Genomic DNA, 21232 nt, shown 5'->3' on the forward strand with positions numbered 1-21232 from the left:
CAAATCTTTCAAAATCTTTCAAAGTGAGTCAAAAATTCAGAGTTCTAGTTGAACCAGGACTCTGTTTGAAGAGTTCTAGTTGGATCGGAACTCTGATCCTGATTTCAATTTTGAGAGAATCTTTCAGAAATCTTTCAATCTACCAAAACTATTACACTTTTATCAAAGAATTTCAAAATTCTGAGGTTTTATCTCAGAGCCCTGATCAAATCAGGACTCTACCCCAGAGTCCTGATCGAAGTAGGACTCTATCCAAAATTGATTTTTATACTTCATTTTCACTGGTTTTCAAAAGCTTTACCCAAATTTCATCATTCGCTTATCAGAAAACTAAAATTCTTAGAGTTCTGATCGAATCAGGACTCTTTCTCAGAGTCCTAATCAGATCAGAACTCTGAACCAAAACTTCAATTTTATCCTGTTTTTAACTGTTTTTCAAAATTCTCTCATTTGTTTTCTCAGAAAATCCAAAAATCTGAGAATCCTAGTTCAATTAGAACTCTGTCCTCAGAGTCTTAGTTGAATCAGAACTTTGTTTTATTCCAATATTTATTATTGTTTTCACTGTTTTCACAAGTTCTTTCAACTGTTTTTCAGAAAATACCAAAAAAATCTAGAGTTTCAGTCTAATCAGGACTTTGTCCCAGAGTCCTAATCCAGTCAAGAGTTTGTTCTAGAGTCTGTTTTTACTTCTATTTTCATTTGTTTTTCAAAAATTAGGTCATTTTGTAGAGTCCAGTTAATTCAGGACTCTATTTCAGAGTTCTGATTGAGTTAGGAGTCTAACCCTGACTGTATTTTCTGACTTGTTTTACCATTTTCGATGAAATCTTTTCAAAAACTCCTTCATTTGGCTTTTAAAAACCAAAATCACAGAGTCCTAAAAATCTAGGACTCTAACCCGGAGTTCCAGTTCGTTTGAGACTCTACTTTCAAAACTTTGAATTTTAACTATTGATTTTAACTCCTTTTCAAAGCCATTTTTCAATATTTATTTCAAATTTTCAAAACTCTGATGTGGGGTCCACTCATTTGGCGCCATATCCAGAGGAGTTCTGACCCAGTTGGAACTCTATGCCATTTCAAAACTTTTAATTTCAAGTCTACTTTTGAATCTCTTTTGAAAATTCTCTCAATTTCAAGCTTTAAAATTGTTTTTGAAAATTCAAGTGGGGCCCACTCAAGGTGGCGCCACATTTGTAAAAGTCAGGGTTAGACTAGGTCCTACTTAGGTTAGATGTCTAGGTGAGTCAAAAATTAATTTTAAAAACCCCTATCTTCACTCTAGTTTCTAACTTTGATTTTAAAGTTTTAAAAAAATTAGGTTTTTGAAAAACCCAAATGGCACCACATTTAGGGTTTTTAGGTCTAATTAGTAGTCTTAGGTTAGTTAGGGGCTTAATTAGGAAGGTCAAGAGTCAAAATCAATTTTAAAAATCTATTTTATTTAAGTTTTAAACCATTGGTTTTTAAAGGTTTTAAATTCAAGTTTTAAAAACCAAATGTGGGTCCATACTAGGTGGTGCCACATTTGGACTTTCTAGGGTTTAATTAGGTGTTAATTAGGGATTAATTAGAGTCCATTTAGGTTAGAATTCTCCAAAAAAATCGTCCTCCCCATGTGGTTTATCAAAAACAATTAAAAAGAGTCCAAAAAAATCAAAACTCTTCCTAAACAAATCCAAAAAAAAAATCTATAAATAGGGGACCTAAAGGGGGTCAAAGGGGGGTCTTTTCTCTCTCAAATTTTCGTGGGTTCTCTCTCCTCTCCAGCATCTCCACCTTCCTCTATTGCAACTGCAAGCACCAAGGTAATATTTTTAATATTTTTTAGTTTTATTCAATATTTTTTCATGTTTTGAATCAATTTTAGCCATTGGTGCCATCCCCTTCATGGATTAAATCATGGATTCAAGTTCAAGAACCTCAAGAGAGGTTCAAGAAGATGATCTAACTCTGTTTTTTGTGTTTTACAGAGATTCTAATCCATTAGAATCGATTTTAGCATTATCTTTTGCATTATTAACCAATAAAACATGTGATTTACCCTTTTAATGGGTTAAATCCATGCTTTTAAAGGTAACATCAAATTTCAGCCCTTGATTCCCTAAGTTTTATTTATTTATGTGTTTGTTCATGTTTATTACACGTTTTCCAGTATAGAAATAATTTTTATTTTACTGTTTTAGTATTTCTTTTATTGTTTTTATTAGTTAATGCATGTTTTATTAGATTTTATTAGATTTTATTAAATTTCTGTGTGTTTTTAGTTTAGAACAGAAAAGAGCATGATGTTTCGGATTGAAATATTTACTGTTAATTCCTGATTTTTTTATATGTGATACATGCATATGTAATTGAACTACTGTAAAAAAAATCAGAGTTTTTGGGATTCGGGAACCCTGTCAGAAAAATCAGACATCAAATCGGGTTTTTAAAACTTTAAAATCGTTGTTAAAATCCAAAGGATAACTTGCTGTTATGATATTTTTCTCATCTTATATCCGATTTGAGATCTGTAAAGTGCCCTGGATTTATATTGATTAGATCTATCTACTGTGAAATTTTGAGATTTTTTGATATCTGTTTAGTATTTTTCCTCTGACAGAAAGTGTGATTTTAAATTTAAAACTCGTTAGGGTTTACCAAAACTCTAATCAGACTTGTGTTGTTCATAGATCTCAAACCACAGATCCGATTCATGATCTGTAAAAAGTGAGTATTGTTATTTTTCTGTCTACTGTTGACTTCTAAAATCTCAGAAATTTTTGATTAAGTTTGTTATTTATGTCTGTATTTTCAATCTGAAGTAGTTGTTTTAACCCCTGTTAGGTTTGTTAGATTCTAGTTCAGATTGCCGGAAAGGTTTCTCCCTAACTTGAGATGTTTTTTCCGATCTGTAAATTGGGAAATCTTTGTTTTTCTTCCTAGTTTATCTTTGTAAAAATTCAGAAGTTTTCATGGAGGATTGACCCCTGATTCGGGTCTAACTTTGGTATGTGGCCTAGGTTAAAAATAGCATATTTTGGGTTTTTAATGCAATTTTCGGATTAAAATAATGTCAAAAAATTATTTTTTGCAATTCCAATCTGATTTTAGGGTTATAATAAGTGTCTGTGACAATTTTTATAAAATTTAGAATTCATTTGATGTCTTAATTAATAAAATTGCAAAACAGGATACCTAAAAGATCCAAAAACACTGATAAAATCACAATTTTGGTGATATTTCTTGATTTTCATGCATAAATGTGTAGTTTTAGGGTTTGTTCATGTTTAGAATCATATTAGGATGTTTCATGTTTGATTTTATGCTTATTTCAATCATAAATCTCAAATTTTTATCAAAATCTATTTCAGAAAACCCTGATTTCAAGGCCATAGTCTTGCTATCAGGGGTAATTTGGTCATTTGACCTCAATTTTGAAATTCTAAACCCTAGTTTTCACATTTTTTATCATGTCACATCATATTTAGTTTGATTTATTTTCATTTGAACTTCAAAACTTGCATTTTACAAAATATCTTTCTAAAAACCCTAATTTCAAGGCCATAGTCTTGTTATTAGGGGTATTTTGGTCATTTTGACCCTAATTTCGAAATTTCAAACATCATTTTCATATTTATTCCATTTTATTTCATATTTTATTAAGTTTATATCAGGAAATCATGGCAAAAAGGCTTATGTCTAGCAAAATCCAGTAATTTCTAGATATTACTCGATAAATCTAGAAAAGCCAACATATTTTCACTAACAAGTTTTCTAGTTTTGCAGGTACATTGAAGATTTTATTTTTCATGTATTTAAATTTCAATAGTGATGTAATTTGTAATTAAACTTTGGAATAAGAATTTAAATTCCTGCATAGATTAGGATTTGCATTGCATATAGTTTAAACTTTGATATATAACTGCTATGTATGTCAATTCATGCACATTTTATAAATTCACCATGGTCTACACGAATGTCACGTGCACTAGCTCTTATGGAGTTGACAAACTCGGTAGAATTTGTATTTATGGTCATAGTCAGAATACGAATGATACCCAGATTTGTAATCTTCGTATTAGCCGCATTCAGCCTACACTCTTAGGCTAACTTCAAAATGCACTGCATTTCTCAAAAATACAAAAAGGATTCCCTCGATTCCTCAGAATCAAGTATTTCAAATCCATATTCATTCAATTCATGCATTTGCAATTTTCAATTTCAATTCAGAGAAATCAGTTTTCTCAAATTTTTCCAAGTCTTATTCAAAAATCGATTTTCTCAAAATATTGATTTGCCAATGATATTTCAAGTATTTCACAAGTTCCAAATTCGATTTTCTAAGTTATATTTTCAATTTCAAAGTTGAATTCAAAGAAATCAAGTCTTCCAAAGTTATTTCACATTTCTCAAAATCGATTTTCACAAAATCCTTATATTTCTTCAGAAATCGATTTTCACTTTCTCAAATACAGTATCTCAATCATGATTCACGATTTTCAAAGAGTTCATTTTCCAAATATTTTCCAATCTTTGAAGCAAACATCATGTTTTCAAATATGCATTTTCAGAAATTCATAGCACATGTCTGATTCTTTGTGCATTTAGGAATTAAAATATGGTTTAGACAAGTTGAACAAAGCAAAGCATACAATTGATCATCGGTTCAATTACCCCTGGTAAAGGCGCCAAGAACGGTTGAACCTCGTACCGACAGGCGAGTCCCATTCTTCGGAATTTTACCGCATTTTAAAACAGAGGCGAGTTATTTTCAAAATCTTTTTCAAAGGTCAGTTTGACTCGCAAAAAGTAAAAATTTTGCGATGATAACAATTGTCTAGTAACAGAGAGGCACCAAGAAGATCAGGCAGGATAAGGCACCCTATTGAAAAATGGGTGAGTTATGATAACTTCTCTATAGATTTTCAGATCTTTCTATCCAAGATTGAAAAACACGAGGAACCACTTGGGTTTTGTCAAGCTGTTCAATCTAACAAATGGATTGAAGCGATGAATGAAGAGATCGAGGCACTTCATGAGTGTCAAACATGGGAGATAGTTGGTCGTCCCCCAGATAAAAATGTTATTGGCTCAAAATGGGTGTATAAGATTAAGTATAAACCAGATGGTAGCATTGAACGATACAAGGCATGTCTTGTTGTCAAAGGTTTCACTCAAGAATACGGTCAAGATTATGATGAGACCTTCAGCCCAGTGGTAAAAATGGAAATTATTCGTATTATCCTTGGCCTGGCTATTGAACATGGGTGGACCCTTAGCTTGATGTTAAAAATGCATTTCTTCATGGGGATTTAAAAGAAGAGGTCTACATGAAGCAGCCTCAAGGTTATGCAGAGGGAGACCCAAAAGAATATATATGCAAATTAACCAGAGCATTGTATGGTTTAAAGCAAGCCTCCAGGTCATGGTTTGAAAGTTTCTCCTTAGAGATTCAGAACCACGGTTTCATTCGTTCCCAACTAGATCATTCTCTATTAATATACTGGGATAGAACCACTATGGTTCTCTTACTTATATATGTTGATGATATAGTGATCACTGGTAATGCTCCAGACCATATTCAACGAATTAAAGCTTTACTAAGTATGTGATTCAAGATGAAAGATCTTGGAGAGCTGAGATATTTTCTTGGTGTAGAGGTGGACAGACAGGATAAAATGTCATTAACTCAACACAAATACACTCTTAATCTTCTGGCCAAAGCAGGAATGACAGATTGCACACCTTCGCCTACACCCAGTCAATCAAAAACTCAGTATTTGTGATGGTAAGTTATATCCTGATGCAAGCAATTATATCTTAATGCAAGCAAGTATCATAGTTTAGTGGGCATGTTACAGTACCTTACCTTTACTAGACCAGACATTGTATATTCTGTAAATCAAGTATCTCAGTTCATGCATAAACCAAAGACTGGTCACATAGATGCCGTTAAACGTATTCTTCGCTATCTAAAAGGCATGGTGGGTGATGGACTCACATATGTACAATCTTCATGAGAAACACCGAAACATGACATATTGGCCTATACAGATGCAGACTGGGCAGGGGACCCAGATGAAAAGAGGTTTGTTTCAGGATACTGTGTTTTTATTGGAAGCAATCTTATCTCATGGAGTAGCACAAAACAGAAAGTCGTGGCAAGATCTAGCACAGAGGCAGAATATAGATCTATGGCAGCTATCACAGCAGAAGTGACCTGGATTAGGCATCTACTTACATAGATGGGAGAGAGTATCTCAAGTTCAACTCTCATGTGTGATAATAGAAGTGCTATACAAATTGTGTTCAATCCTTTTCATCACAGTCGGACCAAGCATATTGAGATTGACCAACATTTCATCAGACAAAAGGTAGCAGACAAAGAGATTGAACCAGTTTATGTGTCTTCAGATGACCAAGTCGTTGATATGTTCACAAAAGGTCTCACAAGTAACCGTTTATGGTATCTGAAGAACAAGTTACACATGGTTCAGTCCCATGCACAACTTGAGGGAGGGTATTAGAATATTGATTGGATATGGATCCAGTAGAGGATCCATATGGTTCACGTGTATGTTATATTATAATGTAATATACATTACTAACACAGGGCAGTTTTGTCCTTGTAAAAGAATTATAAAACTTGTTTATCTTAATGATGTTTTAATGCAGCCACTAAGAATTTGTCGATTCCAAGAAAAAGAACGAGTTCTCTTCTCTCTCCTCTCCCCTTCCATTCCTTCTCGGTTTTCAGGACAAAGTCTGCCAATCAAAGCAGTTTTATCACTTACGCGAAACCAAAATCGCCTACGAAAAATCAGGCATGCATCCCTAACTCTGCAGAGCTGGGGTACTACCACCAAGGAGTCACTGGTAGACTTGTCCCCTAACCTTCGTGGGACGGGGACAAGAGGCGCCTTCAGCCCTTGAAACACAACTTGTCCTACGAGGCTTATATCGCTCTTCCCTCTCTTAGGAAGACACGAGATCGGAACGGATCTAGCCATCTCAGAGAGCCCAGCCTTGCTGGCACCTCAAATAGACCCATGGTCCGGGGTTACCTTCATTATTAAGTCATAGGTCAGAGCCAAGCATTATATACTCACAAGATAACCCTCTCATGCAGTCATGCATGAATTCAAAAGTCTATGCCACGTGCATAACTTAAACTTAGATGCTCTTAGGCATGATATCAAAGTCTATGCCACTTGCATAATTCAAATTTACATGCTTTAATGCATGTTTATAACAAATTGTATTCACTTTCATGCATGACCCTCTCATGTCATGATTTATTATACATGCTCACATGCATGATTCAATTTTTAACATGATTGCATGCATGGTTTAATCTCAATCATGCTTAACATAAAATGCAATCACATGAACTATTATGCATGCATAATAACTCAATATTTTCATGTGCAAAGCCATCATATCATGTTTGCACCCATTACAAGGATATTTAAAAAGATGAAATCACATCCATAAACACGATACATTGATTTTAAGCATGTTTTAATGATACAATTTCACATACAAGGCATAATCAATTCGAAAATAACTTCATGCAAGCATGGATATAGTCACGTCAAACATGGCAATACATTCAATCATTCATACCATAACAATGTCAAACATGTAATTGCAGCAAACACACTCCAATATCCTGCTAACTACAACCATGACTAACATGATCTCCGAAATACAAAAATAAGAGCACTTTTATTTTCATACATTCAAATCATGCTCAGCATGATCTCCAAACTCCAGCAAAACAGTCCTAAATATCCACAACTAAGTGAGTGTGTGAGTAGGAGAGTGTTGCATTCAAGAAGTAATTAACCTGTGGTGCACTTGCACCACTTACCACGGGTATTTGCCCGATTTACATACTTTTACGTTTGCATTTTTTTTCTTATTTCTTTTCGCATAGCATTTTAAGCCGCATGTGATGTTTAATATTAAGCATCGCGCATTTTTCTCTGCTACGCATCTGCAATGCGCGTTTATATAGACAATACAATATAATTCTAACATTTAGATTTCTATCATACAACATGAATAACATTCTAAAACTTTAGTTTAAAAATCCTACCTTTTCGACGCGACAAAAGGTAAAGGGAAACTCGGGACTCTGGAAGTCCAGTGCAATCGTCGCACAATACGATCTAATCGTCCCTCTCAGAGGGAGAGAGTGCTACCGTATAGAACAAACAACAATAACTTTTATCTAAATATGCTTTCGCACACAAGCGATAAAAATCAAAACGAAATTTGGTAACCCGATTGGCAAAGAATCAACAAGTAGCGGACTAACAAGTCCAAACAGAATTGGGCAGCCGCGTGGAGCAACTCCACGAGCTGCACGTTGTCCAAGGCATTGCCCCTCATGGTGGTGCGAAAAATGAGGCACTTGGTTTCAACAAGAAATTTCCTATTCCTTTAGGAATGTGAACCGACACCGTAAAACCAACATAATGTGGTCGCTAAAGTGAAGATCCACATATTGCTCAACCATGGCAGCCCTGCACGATTCCTTATGCCAGGAGTCGGGTGCATAGGCTAAGCCGTGAAGCATGACAAACAAAATAAAAACTAGCGGCTATCCTATAAACAGGAAACTCAGCAAATGCGGATCATGCATGCATGAAATTAGGCATTTAACAGTGCAAATGATGAAAGAAATAACAATCTCGATCGGTTGGTTCCGCACTCACGCATCCGCGCTTGCGAAACCCCGGTCGGGTCGTGCGACAAGGAAATACATGCAAACAGACAACAGAGAAAAGAAAAAAATATGCTATTTCGAAATGGTGAGACCCCTCCTTTCGATCTACACAGGAAATCCCAAATTTTCGAAACATATCCACATATTACTAGTAACTTACACATAAAAATGAAAATCAACAATCATGATATCAAGTTACAGAGGAACCAGGTTCTCAAAATCAAAAGAGAAATCGGGGCTTCGTTTCCCCAAATGCACGATCCCGCAAACAAAACCCTACACTAATGCATACAGAGAGAGATGGTAATCTGACAATGGTTGGGGCTCCCGACGGTGTGGCGCTCGAACCAAAGGAAGAAGGGGACGAGTCCCGACGATGTCGATGATAGTACGCGACGGTGGAGGATTTCAGCAGGGAAGAAATCAGAGTGGTGTGGCTGTAATAACCCAATTTTTTGAGGAATTTTAGGCATTTTGGGTCAAAGATCCCTTATCGGATCCAAAAGAATATATATATAATAAAAGATTTGGGTAATTGGGGTTGGACCCAAATAGATCCAACCTGTGGATCCACCATCCACTTCAGACCCGGACCCACGTTCCTTGTGGATCCAGCATCAGAGAATCAACCCGGATCCATTTGGATCCCTCATTTTAGGTTGACCCAGATCCATGTTAGGATGGATCCAACACTATAAAGCCGACTCGGATCCACGTTAGAGTGGATCCGGCATTGCGGGTCACGGTTCAGACCCGGACTCGACTGCGTTATGATTAATAACAGGATTCAAGAATCGTGCCTAGGGCACGATTCTTGCAAAACAAGAAATTCAAGAGGGGGCGTAACCGCGGGTCTCCTCTTGTTAAAAGGGGGGAAAGCAGGTCTCATCTCTCTTCCTCCTCTCGGCTCTTCCCTCCCACCTCGCTGGAGCCCTTCTCCTCGCCGGCGGCGATCCTGCGCTTGCTGGCAGAAGCACCGGTGCCGGAGGAAGCCAACCACTTGTTGCCGCCGTCGCCAGCAACCAATGTCGCCGGCGACCTCCTTCTCACGGCAAGCGAGGAACCGATGCCAGAAAACCTTCTCTAGCTGCAGCAACCTCCTCCAGTCGTCGGAAACAGGTAGGATCGGTAACTTTTCTTGTGGGTTATTGACCGGGTTTGGGTGTGCTTGGGTTGGTCAAGGGAACACCTTTGAATGATTAAGGCCATTGCTAACCCAAAACCGAGAACCCCAATTTCTTGGATTTGGGGGTTTCGAGTTCTTAATTTAGGAAAGGCTTTTAGGAAGCCCCAAATCGTTCGATTTGGGGATCTTGACTGTCAATGGGAGATCTTGACAGTCAAGAATGGGGGGGTTTATCAACCTTAATCCGAAAACCCCAAATCTATGATTTGGGGGTTTCAGATTTCCTTTGTGAAGGGGGAGTGTCTGATCGAATGTTTGTTCTCTATTGCTACTAAGGAGAATGTCTGATTTAATGTTTGATTTATATCACTGCAAAAAGGGGAATGCCTGATTGAAATGTATGATTTCGACTGGTGCTAAATCTGTAAACAAAGGATTTTTCTTGCTAAACCAGAAATTTTCAAATCCAATCGGTTGGGGGTTTCTTGATAAACCCTAACTCGGCAATAGCTACTCACCTCGTTTGGGGAGAGGGGTTTATCTTGTTAAATCCTTGTTTCTGATCTTGCATCCATTTCTTTTAACCGTACATAAGGATGTTTATGTTCTTTACTGTTAGCCGTATATATCTAATTCCATTTGGTGAACACATCATATTATGTTAGAGCCCTATTTTTTTGATCTTGCATCTGTTTCTTTTAAACTGTACATAAGCATATTAAGTTCTTTACTGTTAGCCGAATGTGTCAGTTGCATTCTGACAAACAAGAGCATCCTTATGTTAATTCTTGACAGTCGATTGTGTCAGTTGATGTTAATTGTACGTAGAAACTGCTCCAGTTCATGGATGGAATGAGGATATGCACATGTCTGAGTAGTTATCAGATTCCATCTTATTTTTTGTATAAATGATTACGGATCGTGTATTGTCTGATACAGTGGTATTAGAATTTTTATCGATATTTCCTAAAATTTGTTGTACTTAACTGCACCTTATACTGGACAGTCAAATGCATGTGGTACTACATTTCTTTTGATTTCAAAATTTGGTTAAAGAGAGTATGTTGTTTAATATGAATTTGCACATGGATCTGATGCTGCTGCCTATTGTGAGAATACTCGGTGATCATGAGAAACTGCATAGTAACTTGATGTCAGTATGGTTGGTCATTTCGTGGGCACTCAAACACATGCTAGGCTGCATCTCAATTTGTTATTTAATATGTTTCTGGCTATTCAAATAAATATTCAGTTGTGCCCAAACATGGATGTATATAAACTACCCAGCACCATATAATGTTATTGTTATCATTGATTTGGCTGAAATGTATCATATGATGCTCATCAACAGCCTGCTTAGAAACAGAGTAAGTGTTCATGGGGTTTACTATTTAACTATGCATAAGACTGATATGTGTATAAACTGGTTATAACACCATTATGATTACATGGTATTATTCTCAAATGAATTATTGGGTTTACATAACACATAGGTACCCAATGCAGGTACTTGAGGCTGATAAATTGTGTACAATGGAAAGTAGACATGACAAGAGAACTTAAACTCAATGGTTGTGTGCTTGACTGGTTTAAAGGCACCGGAGCACTCTGAGTGGGTTATGAAATCAATATGAAAAATGATGGGATTATTTATACACCTTGGTAAAACGACTAAGGTTGGGATCGACTGCTATGGCAGTAGAAGGAAGTTGGGAAATGCCCTGAACTTCGGGAAAATGATTACCTAATGAAACTAGTTTTTGAGGCTTACCTTAGAGAGGGTAGGTGGTACAAAACTTCGAGGACTTGTGTTGTGTTTCGAGCGTGAAGCGGCTCGTTGGTCCCCGTCCTCGGAGTTAAGGACCAGGACTACCTATGTGTCCTAGGTGGTAGTTTCGTGTCTTCTGCAGAAGTTAGGGAGGCATCCTGTCTTGAGTTGAGTCCTTGGGAGATTCTCTCGGCTATTGGTCGCTCCCTTGGGGATTCAGTCGCAGTTAGAATGTTCGGGTTAATAAAATACTCTTGAATAACATACCCCCCGAACGTTCTCTTTTGAGATGGTCATCTGTGCCCGTGTGTACCCGCGGGGTAAGATAATTTAAACACAATTTTAGAGAAGTTAGGTATCACAGTGAGTGGAAATACTGGAGGTATGTGTTTATGTTCTTTAACATGCTTTATATTCTGAGCTTGTGATGATATAAAATTGTGAAATGTGTAGATATGAGGTAGTTGAAGAATTATCCGAGAGTTGTACAGGTTATTGTTATGACTGTTGCAATACACATTCACTTGCTTATTAATGTTACGCACGATGCTTTACCTGTTCAGTTATGGTTGTTGGATAACTATTTACATGCTCATGTATATTAATGTTGGTTTCTGTGGCATAAACTGCTTACTTGTTTAGACATATGTCAAGGATCACCTTTGACACCCACATCACATGCTAGATTTATGATATACCTGCATTAAAAGTTACAGTTGTCCTACTTAAACGTGGTAGTCTAATTCCTATAATTTTTACCATTTTCAGGTAAACGAGTAGACTTATGAGCGATTGCGGGATGAGGCATTGGATCGAGATTGTTGATTTAATGTTCTAGTGATTCCTTAGGTTTATGGTAATTTAAATGTTCATATCATAATGAAATGAAATATATGTGTTGAGTTTTCTCTCAAATGTAATGTTCTGAAATGCTTAACCCTATATTGGTTATTCTTTCCGCTGTTATAAAAAAAATCACATAAATTTGGGTTAAAATTTTCGGGGCGTTACAAATGGTATCAGAGCATTGGAACACTAAATCAAAGATCACGGTCGTGCCACACCCTGCAAGCGCTCTGTAAGTATAAATTTATTTTGTTTTGTTATCGGTCGTGTTACTGGTACTTTTTATGATGCTTATATTATCATATAGGTGATTTCACGCCTACATAGTTTTATATTGTAGATGATTGCATTATAGATGATTGTCTAAAGGAATCTATTATAATGGTATAGCATGATTGATGTGTGTATCATGAATATTCGACTAAATCTCTTAGTAGATATGTGTGTGTGTTTCACATCGAAATCATCGAATATGATATGATGTCAAAATTATCAGTGCACATGAAATGATCTGCGTGTCTTAGACATATATATGATTTGAGTCATGTATGCATAACTCGAACTACGTAGAAATTACGTATCTTGAAGGTTAGATTTGAAAAATGCAATGTTATGATATATAGGATCATATGCTTTTGTATGATATGATTGAAATGTCACGTGATATGAAATTTTGAAAGCATGCGATATATGCTTAAGTTCAATAGAGAACTATGATTCATGGAACCTTATTGGGGAAATGTGGGATTTTATGACTTAGGTGTCATATGAAGTGATGGTGCCTATTGGTGATATATTTGATCGTGCCAATATTGGTGGCTATCGACCTTGAAAGCGGTCATTTGTATGTATCACTATTTTGGCACCTGTTGAGGATCCTTTTTATGTGGATGATTATCTGTGGGGAAGTGTATTGTCCAAGACCAGGTATACTCTCTAGAGCGGTAATTCCGTGTGGGAGGGTACATTTCCCAGACCAGGTGACCCGATACGGATCTTGTTAATCTTTAATTAATAAAGAGTCAAGGTAAATTGTGAGGATTCTCCAAGATTGATGAAGATAGCTTGGCATGAATCAATAGATTTGCTTTTAGTTGTAACATAATCTGATCGTTATTGATTTTAAAGCTTGATATAATGACATGTTTGTGTCGTTTGTGGATATAAGGGTCATTCTGTGAGAGATTCTAGACCTGGAATGGAGGTTATGTTGGGGTCTTCTATTAAAAGATGAGGCCATTTTGAGAAAGAGGAATACGTAGAGGTTATTCAGGACAAGAAGACTTAGAAATAACGAGAACAACAAACAACGTGATTTAGTACAGATTTTTCTATCAAAGAAATCATGTATGAATTTTGTTTAGACCGACTTTTAGCTCTGAACTTCTCATAGAAACACATTGTGTTTTGTCTTGATCCTTATATGTGGGAATACATGTTATGAGCTCGCACACATACGTGCATCCTTGTTGATTCCAATTCCCTCAGACTACGATCGCTACGAGAATTCTGCAATGGAATTTCGAGGGCGAAATTCTTCTTAGGGGGAGAGTTAAGCCCAGATACATGGGACCATTTGAGAATTTGGAAGAAAAGCCTGTGAAAATATTAGATCGAAGCGAGCGGGTCTTACGATCTAAGACCATTCCTTTCGTCAAGGTGAGATGGCAACATTATGGCATCGATGAAAGCATGTGGGAGCCTAAAGCTAATCTACGGGAGAAGTACCCTAATCTTGTAGAGTAAAACTTTTACTGGCAATTTCGAGGACGAAATTCTTTTTAGGGGGGTAGGATGTAATAACCCAAAATTTTGAGGAATTTTAGGCATTTTGGGTCCAAGATCCCTTATCGAATCCAAAAGAATATATATATAATAAAAGATTTGGGTAATTGGGGTTAGACCCAAATAGATCCAACCTGTGGATCCACCATCCACTTCAGACCCGGACCCACGTTCCTTGTGGATCCAGCATCAGAGAATCAACCCGGATCCATTTGGATCCCTCATTTTAGGTTGACCCGGATCCATGTTAGGATGAATCCAACACTATAAAGTCGACCCGGATCCACGTTAGAGTGGATCCGGCATTGTGGGTCACGGTTCGGACCCGGACCCGACTGCGTTATGATTAATAACAGGATTCAAGAATCGTGCCTAGGGCACAATTCTTGCAAAACAAGAAATTCAAGAGGGGGCGTAATCGCGGGTCTCCTCTCGTTAAAAGGGGGGAAAGCAAGTCTCACCTCTCATCTCTCTTCCTCCTCTCGGCTCTTCCCTCCCACCTCGTTGGAGCCCTTCTCCTCACCGGCGGCGATCCTGCGCTTGCTGGCAGAAGCACCGGCGCCGGAGGAAGCCAACCACTTGTTGCCGCCGTCGCCAGCAACCAATGTCGTCGGCGACCTCCTTCTCACGGCAATCGAGGAAGCGACGCCAGAAAACCTTCTCTAGCTGCAGCAACCTCCTCTAGTCGTCGGAAACAGGTAGGATCGGTAACTTTTCTTGTGGGTTATTGACCGGGTTTGGGTGTGCTTGGGTTGGTCAAGGGAACACCTTTGAATGATTAAGGCCATTGCTAACCCAAAACCGAGAACCCCAATTTCTTGGATTTGGGGGTTTCGAGTTCTTAATTTAGGAAAGGCTTTTAGGAAGCCCCAAATCGTTCGATTTGGGGATCTTGACTGTCAATGGGAGATCTTGACAGTCAAGAATGGGGGGTTGCCCCTGTCGCCCTTTGATTTTGGCAGGCAGGGGCGATGCCCCTGTCGCCCTTTGATTTCTGGGCAGGCAAGGGCTCGCCCCCTGCCGCCTCTTGGTTCTCGGCAGGCAGGGGCTCACCCTCTGCCGCCTCGTTGTTGTCGACAGGGGCTCGCCCCCTGCCGCCTCTTGGTTCTCGGCAGGCAGGGGCTCGCCCTCTACCGCCTCGCTATTGTCGGCAGGCAGGGGCTCGCCCCCCCCCCCCCCCCGTCGCTAGTCTGATTTCTGCATGCAGAGGCACACCCCTGCCGCCTCTCTTTTTCGACCGACAGGCAAAGGGCGATGCCCTGCCTGACTTTCTTTTCTCCGCATGATAAATAATATAGCGCTAGATGCTCACACTTTTGCAGACTTCGCATCGAACCCCGCTCTGGCTCCGCGGCCCGAGCCTCGTATCATCTACACTCGTAAACGCACACTACATAACATCCCGAGGTAGGGGAAAAATCGCACGAAGACTTTGGGAAATGTTTGGATTCTGAGAAATTGCATGTCTGTATAGAAAAGTATGACTTATTCCTATTTGTCTCGGACTTGTTGAGATCTTAGTGTTTTTCCTTGTATCTTGCATGCATGAGCTTGTACTATGTTACTTTGTCGTACTTGTTAGCTATTGCTATTGCATTGTAGATGCTTAATATTGCTATCACACCTTTGTTCTGAGTGCCACCCTCAAGCAAGCCTCGTAGGGTGCACAATTGCACATACAATATTTCACAACCGTTCGAAAGAAGTGCGAAATTGAGTATAGGCACAGTAGTGCCGATGAAAGGACCTTCTTTGTACAAGGCTTGACTTATCGAGCTCAAAAGCATAAATGTAAAGCGTCTCTTTGTAAGTTGTTAGTTATAACTCTCTGTACTTTGAGTTCTTGGGTCAGAAAACTAGCTTGCTCATATATATTATATCATGTTATGTTGGGTTATCTCTCGAGAAACCCATGACCTACCATTGTAGTCGGACCTCTAGACAAGTACTGCTTGTACACCACGATGAGTAGGATGTGAGGTCGATGAGTATCTCAAAGCGTGCAATGAGCACTGGATTTAAACATATAAGAATAATGATGTACGCCTTCATAAGCAAACAAAGAGCAAAACATGTAGATTTAAACCAAATAAATTGCAATATAATTATTGTTTCCCCTCTCATCGTAGTCGTGCCTTCAGACGGGTACGATCATACTTTTGGACAAGTACGTCACATTGGTGTTACGATGTCAGGATGAAGAGGTGGTGGCAACCTCGAATTATGCTTATAAAAGATTATTGAGATCACATACATGGTGACTTTTCGCCTTGACAGGCAAGATGCTCAAGTGGGTTTGATAGACCAGAGCATGGAGATTGGGGCGACGGTTAAGAAACGCCCGTCGTGCCCTTTCGACCTCACGGTTCATCAGGGGAGAGGATTGATGGTACAAAAACTCCGATGGACAGATTGTTAACAACCACCCCACGGGCAAAAGACCTGGCTTTCCCAGTCATCGGAGTTAGGGGAATTGGGATTACCATAAATTATCCTAGGTGGTAACTCCCACGTACTTCTGCAGAAGTTGGATGCATCCATGGGCCACGAATGCCTTTGGGGATTTACTCTCTCGGTCCATGACCATCCCCTTAGGAGCGGACTTAGTCAGTCAACCGGGTTAATAAGAAAAATACTTGACATAATGGACCCCCGAATCGGTCTCGGTTGTTTCTACATTTCGCGTCTGTGTGTACCCACAGGCCAGTTACATATCAGAACTTAAATAATATCATGCTCATAATAGTTGTAGATTTACATTAGTTGTTGTTTCTGCCTATGATGTATGCCCTGTGTAGTATAGTGATAATTATGATTGAATGTTATATTAGACTTTAAGTCTCTTATCTTCTATTTATACATGTTACTGCACTCAATGAAATATTGCTTATCTCGTGCATATCCTGCTCTATTCTATATTGTTTACTTATGCACCCTACTAGTTTGTCACAAAACTGACCCATTTCATGGGCAGGTGAGGAGTAGGATTTTTCGGGTAGCCAATGGCACGATACAACGTGACTCAAGCCTTCCTTCTTTTTGTTGGCGTCCTGGCTCGGAGTTTTGGGATTTTGTTGGGTTTTGGATTGTGGAAAAATTGTTATTTGTTAAACAACAAAGCCTATTAATAAATGATTGTTTTTGTTCCTTACTACTCTGAGAAATTGTTTGATGTTGGTCTTCGAGCTAACGTACCCAGAATTCATCCACTTGTTTTCCTTCTCTGAATTGCTTCCGCTGATGTTTTCGAAATTTTAAAAAGGGTTTGTTACTAATGTTTTCAAAATCACAAGTGGTAAATTTTGGGGCGTTACACCAAGTGTTGCATCCAAGGTTGCGAGACTAGGAAGCATAAACGGAAAACGATACAGGAAGCGAAAGCGAGAAGGGATGCATTTTAAAATGTATAGGAAGTGGGAAGCAAGGAATAAAAAAAAAAGCAATATAAGAATTGAATGAAAATCAAAATGAAACACAAATAAAAACTAAAATAAAAGTGACTATTCTTAAATTTCATGATTTCTTGATGTAAAAATTAAATTTTTAACAAAAAACTAAAAATGATGATTGCCAATTTAGAGGAAGCACATGTAAGTGAGTGAGAAGAGTGAGAGAAAACACATAAAAAACATGAAAATAGAGTGAGAAAGCATATAAGAATAGACGAAGTGTGTGAAAAGCATGAGAGAAACATGGGAGAATCGAGATTCCCATCAAGTTTCAGAAGCGAGGAATCTCGCGCTTTCGAAGCGAGTTTCGAGGAACCGGGCTTCCCACTTATCTAAGAAGCTTATGGTAACTCTGGTCGCATCCACATCAGTGCAGGTGTGTTGACCTTTCAAAAGTGTCCATGTTACATAGACATGGGTATTTAAGAAAAATACTTGGTAAAAGGAAAGGTAAACAATTTAAATGGGGAAATTGGATAAATCTACCCTGACGAAAAGCAGTTCTTTATATCCTAATCAGCCTCGACCTTATGGTTAAGAGAGGTGGCCTACATGAGACAACATGGCTACTTTTACCCTTTAGGACTACTAACCAATATCATAAGAAATGTTACAAACCAGTTAAATGTTACATAAGGCACTTTGGACCAACTAGGTAAGTATACCTCAAATGTGTTTGATCATATTATAGAAAGCCATAACCCAGTTTTTCATATGAGAACACCAAAAACATCTTTAGCAAAATGGTATGTTGAAAATTTGTAATATAACATTCTTGGATATGACTAAGCCCTTAAAAGTGCATGCATCATTCAAGATATTTTGTACAGAAGCAAATACATATATACACACGTGTGTGTGTGTGTATTAAATTGAGTTCCTTCGAAGGCTTTTACATCTGCACTTTATGATCTGCAAACTAACAAAAACCCAAAGAAAAGATACCTTAGAAGGTAGGTTTTGATATCAGTTCAAAGAAAAATGCAATGGTGAGACCATTAGATGCATATTTATTGGATACTCAAAATAAGCCAAGAGTGAAAGGTTTTATTATCTGAGCATAAATGTGATTGAAAGAAATTACAAAATGCAATCCTTGGTATTCCTTCAAATGAAAACCATCAAATTACTTAAACTTCAACAATTGTGTGATTTAAAGCTTATTCACAAATTTAACTTGGCAAGAAAGGCGTGTGTGATTTGGGAAAGTATAAGCTTAATTCATTCATATCCTAGTCCTGCTGGCATGAAAGAAAATTATTCATCTGTTCTGAACATATGGTTAAGAGTATGCTTCCTTAAAGGCTAAGCAACTACAATCTGCCCATTCCCATCCCTTCCTGAAGGTCAAAATATTAAGGTGAATGGTGCATTTTAAAAGACTATAAGGTCATGGTTAATAGTCTTCTGGAGTGATAATACCAAATTGAATACATAAAAGATAAACAGGTAATTGGTCAAAGGTCAAAACTAAAAAAGTGCTGTCTCAGATAAAAAAAAATGCCTATCAAGCAACATTTATTGCATTTTCTACCTCTTCCTATGCAATGCATGTGAGCTGGCAAAGAACTTTTGGGTGAACTCCATAAAATTTTAGTGATGACAAGAATTCATCCCCAGTTATGAAACTTAAGTTTTCCTCGAGTTCCTGCCATTAATTTCCTAGGTCTATCTCTTTCAGTCCCATCATCTATCTCTTTCAGTCCCATCACTATCTATTTTCTGTCAAGCTACATGTACATTGTTTCCTAAAACATAACCTCGATGCATGTTGGTATGCTGGATTCATAAAGAATGCCAATTTTAGTTTACCCCTCTATAAAAGAATGGGGCACTCACATATGATAGCCTAGATCCAACAAGTCCTGGCATGCACATACAGAGTCTGAAGACTCTGAACAGCAAAAGGGTGAAAACACCAACGTATGGGTCAAATTGAGGGTGGGTCCAGCCTGGAACAAGTATGACTCTAAAAAGAGGAAGAAGCCAAGCTACAAGAAAAATCCCTAGAGCTACCATAGTAGCAGCATGTATAAGAGCCGAAATAGGAGCAGGTCCCTCCATAGCATCAGATAACCACACCTGATGTGGGAATAGTGCGGATTAGCAACTGCACCAAGGAATAATAAGCATGTGTATCCCATACCGCCTGCTCAAATGCAGGTAGAATGAGCTCAATTAAGCTGAATACCTAAACTATTTTATAGTCCAATTAGGTAATGTAAACAAATCTATGTTTCTAAATTCACAAAAGAATGCAGTGAAATGAAACGGTGTTCAGATACAAGTTCACATTGTTAGTGAAACATGATATAATGTGTGGGTACATGCATGCATGCTTATATGTGGGCGTGTGTGTGTTTCAAACAACACATTCTCCGGAAGAAAAAACAAGTCTGAGGACTCAAACGCATTTATTCCTGTACATGTGAAACCGAAAAGAGGCCGAAACAAATAAAGAGATGATGTCAACCACCAGAAGAGTTCCAATCAAGATCCTAATAGTGAATCACATAATACATAGCAAAAATCACCCCATTCTATACTGTGCTGTTACAATAACTTCTCTATCCTCAACGAAACAATGAAACAATTACAGAATCAGGAAATTTGCACAAGATGAACACCAAAATACTTAATTGAACAGAAAAAAACATGATTAGAAGTAAAGATCTACAAGATCAAAGACTCTTTACACGAACACATTTCAATTTAGTCTGAAACAGATAGGAATGCGATCAGAAAAGTAAAGCACCAAAAGGAGAAAAAAAATTAACACGAATAATTTGTAATGAAAGAAATGCAATCTGTCTTCTACACATCGAGACACGAAAACTAATCACATAGAAAACTTATAAAGAAAGGTAAGAGAAAGGCAAAAATTGATAGGATGGATCAAATAATGAAGAATATCTAGCGAAACGAAAGATCGAAACCATTAACAGAATGGATCACTCTGCAACCACTTCCGCACCGAAGCCTTAACCCTCACTAATCGCATCGATTAAGCACATGAAAGAGAGAAAGAAGGGAAAGAAAGAGAAGATGGGAACACTTTGGGGAGAGAAAAACCCACCGAGGGCGGTAGGGACGATGATCTGCTAGGAAGAAGGAGCCATCGTTCCCTTGTCCTTGTCCTTCTCCTTCTCCTCCTTTAGCAAACTTGGAGAACCAGATGTGTGTGTGTACGCGCGCGTAGAGAGAGAGATGGACTGTTGGGAGACGGGAGTTAGTAACTGGCGGGTCGGAGCGTGGGTACAGTTGTGAGAGAGAGAGAGAGATGGTCGGAGTGATTTTTCTTTAAAGGTTTCCATAGTAAATGGATCCACCAGATCACATGCAATTGCAGACCGCGGGTTGCTTGCATTATTTCTAGAATAGAATTCTATGTATGTGTACGAGTCGGACTCGGGGTACTATTGAGTCCTACTTAATTGGACCAGCGTAATCTAGGGATGTAAAATAGGTTAGATTTAGTTTTCCATGTAGGCCTTACTGAATCTGACATTATCATTTCATGGCCAATCAGATTCTGG

At 38.2% G+C, this 21232-nt stretch overlaps 1 protein-coding gene across 1 annotated transcript in view; it reads right to left on the reverse strand.

Annotated features, from left to right (window-relative positions):
* The window catches only part of LOC149849190 (uncharacterized), an 85239-nt gene extending 64329 nt beyond the window's left edge, over window positions 1–20910 (reverse strand). Inside the window, exon 1 of the mRNA XM_090013611.1 lies at window positions 20773–20910. The gene's annotated coding sequence lies outside the window, so the exon portion shown is untranslated. The remainder of the gene's footprint in view (window positions 1–20772) is intronic.
* Window positions 20911–21232: the final 322 nt, after the last annotated feature.

This window comes from Nuphar pumila, chromosome 1 (genome assembly GCF_984573655.1).
Source record: "Nuphar pumila chromosome 1, dmNupPumi1.hap1.1, whole genome shotgun sequence".
NCBI classification, from domain to species: Eukaryota; Viridiplantae; Streptophyta; class Magnoliopsida; order Nymphaeales; family Nymphaeaceae; genus Nuphar; species Nuphar pumila.